Source organism: Arachis duranensis, chromosome 5, assembly GCF_000817695.3.
Source record: "Arachis duranensis cultivar V14167 chromosome 5, aradu.V14167.gnm2.J7QH, whole genome shotgun sequence".
Lineage (NCBI taxonomy): Eukaryota > Viridiplantae > Streptophyta > Magnoliopsida > Fabales > Fabaceae > Arachis > Arachis duranensis.
Genome location: NC_029776.3, coordinates 63,607,780 through 63,609,957, shown reverse-complemented (window position 1 = coordinate 63,609,957; position 2,178 = coordinate 63,607,780). Strand labels below are relative to the sequence as shown.

Here is a 2,178-nt window from a genome sequence, read left to right as displayed (position 1 = left end):
GTCAATATTTTGTTCTGAGCCAATATGGCATTCAGAGTATCAATCTCAAGAACTCCTTTCTTCTGATTTGTCCCATTGTTCACAGGATTTATTTCAGAAGTGTACATGAATTGGTTATTTGCAACCATTTCAATTAGTTCTTGAGCTTCTGCAGGCGTCTTCTTCAGATGAAGAGATTCTCCAGCAGAGCTATCCAAAGACATCTTGGACAGTTCAGACAGACCATCATAGAAGATACCTATGATGCTCCATTCAGAAAGCATGTCAGAAGGGCACATACCTATGATGCTCCATTCAGAAAGCATATCAGTGGGACACTTTCTGATTAATTGTTTGTATCTTTCCCAAGCTTCATAGAGGGATTCTCCTTTCTTCTGTCTGAAGGTTTGGACTTCCATTCTAAGCTTACTCAATTTTTGAGGTGGAAAGAACTTTGCCAAGAAGGCATTGACTAGCTTTTCCCAAGAGTTCAGGCTTTCTTTAGGTTGTGAATCCAACCATGTCCTAGCTCTGTCTCTTACAGCAAAAGGGAATAGCATAAGTCTGTAGTCCTCAGAGTTAACCCCATTAGTCTTGACAGTGTCACAGATTTGCAAGAATTCAGCTAAAAACTAATGAGGATCTTCCAATGGAAGTCCATGAAACTTGCAATTTTGTTGCATTAGAGAAACTAATTGAGGCTTAAGCTCAAAGTTGTTTGCTCCAATGGCAGGGATAGAGATGCTTCTCCCATAGAAGTCGGGAGTAGGTGCAGTAAAGTCACCCAGCACCTTCCTTGCATTGTTGGCATTGTTGTTGTTTTCGGCTGCCATGGATTTTTCTTCTTTGAAGATTTCTGTTAGGTCCTCTACAGAGAATTGTGCCTTAGCTTCTCTTAGCTTTCACTTCAAGGTCCTTTCAGGTTCAGGATCAGCCTCAACAAGAATGCTTTTGTCTTTGCTCCTGCTCATATGAAAGAGAAGAAAACAAGAAAATATGGAATCTTCTATGTCACAGTATAGAGATTCCTTGAGGTGTCAGAGGAAAAGAAAATTAGAAGGCAGAAGTAGAAAATTTGAACTTATCAAAAGAGATGGAGTTCGAATTGTTCATTGAGGAATAGTGTTAGTCCATAAATAGAAGGATGTGAGAAGAAGGGAAGTAATTTTCGAAAATTGAGTAGAAGATTTTGAAAACATTTTGAAAAACACTAATTGATTTTCGAAAATAAAAGTGGGAAAGGAAGTAAAGTGACTTTTGAAAAAGATTTTGAAATTAGAAATCAAAAAGATTTGATTGAAAACTATTTTGAAAAAGATGTGGTTAAGAAGATATGATTAGTTTTAAAAAGATGTGATTGAGAAGATATGAATTGAAAAACATTTTAAAAAGATTTGATTTTAAAAATTAATGACTTGGCTATCAAGAAAAGATATGATTCAAACATTAAACCTTTCTCAACAGAAAAGGCAACATACTTGAAATGTTGAATCAAATCATTAATTGATAGCAAGTGTCTTTAAAAATGGAAAGAAATTGATTTTGAAAACATATGATTGAAAAGATATGATTTGAAAAAGATTTGATTTTGAAAAAGTTTGAAAACTTAAAAAAAAATCTGCATTAAAAACAAAATCTTCCCTCTTGTGCCATCTTGGCGTTAAACACCCAGAATGGTGCACATTCTGGCGTTTAACGCCCAAAACTCTACCCTTTTGGGCGTTAAACGCCCAGCCAGGCACCCTGGCTGGCATTTAAATGCCAGTCTGTCCTTCTTCACTGGGCGTTTTGAACGCGCAGCTTTTTCTGTATAATTCCTCTGCAGTATGTTCTGAATCTTCAATTCTCTGTATTATTGACTTGAAAAGACACAAATTGAAAATATTTTTGGATTTTTAATCATGAGGAATAATCAAAATGCAACTAAAGTCAAATAACAATGCATGCAAGACACCAAACTTAGTAGTTTGTATACTATTGACACTAATGAGAATGCATATGAGACACATAAACACTCAAGTCAAGAGAATTCAAAGATCAGAGCAATGAAATCATCAAGAACAACTTGAAGATTAAATGAAGACAAATGCATGAATGCAAAAGGAAGAGAAACATGCAATTGACACCAAACTTAAAATGAGACACTAGACTCAAACAAGAAATTTTTGGATTTTATGATTTTGTAAATTTTTTTTTGGT

General features: G+C 35.1%; 1 non-coding gene across 1 annotated transcript; it reads left to right on the top strand.

Moving 5' to 3' along the window:
* Positions 1–299: 299 nt before the first annotated feature.
* LOC127748092 (small nucleolar RNA R71) lies at positions 300–407 on the top strand. Its single transcript, XR_008010035.1, has one exon. It is a non-coding gene; the product is annotated as a small nucleolar RNA R71 (small nucleolar RNA).
* The last annotated feature ends 1,771 nt before the right edge of the window (positions 408–2,178 follow it).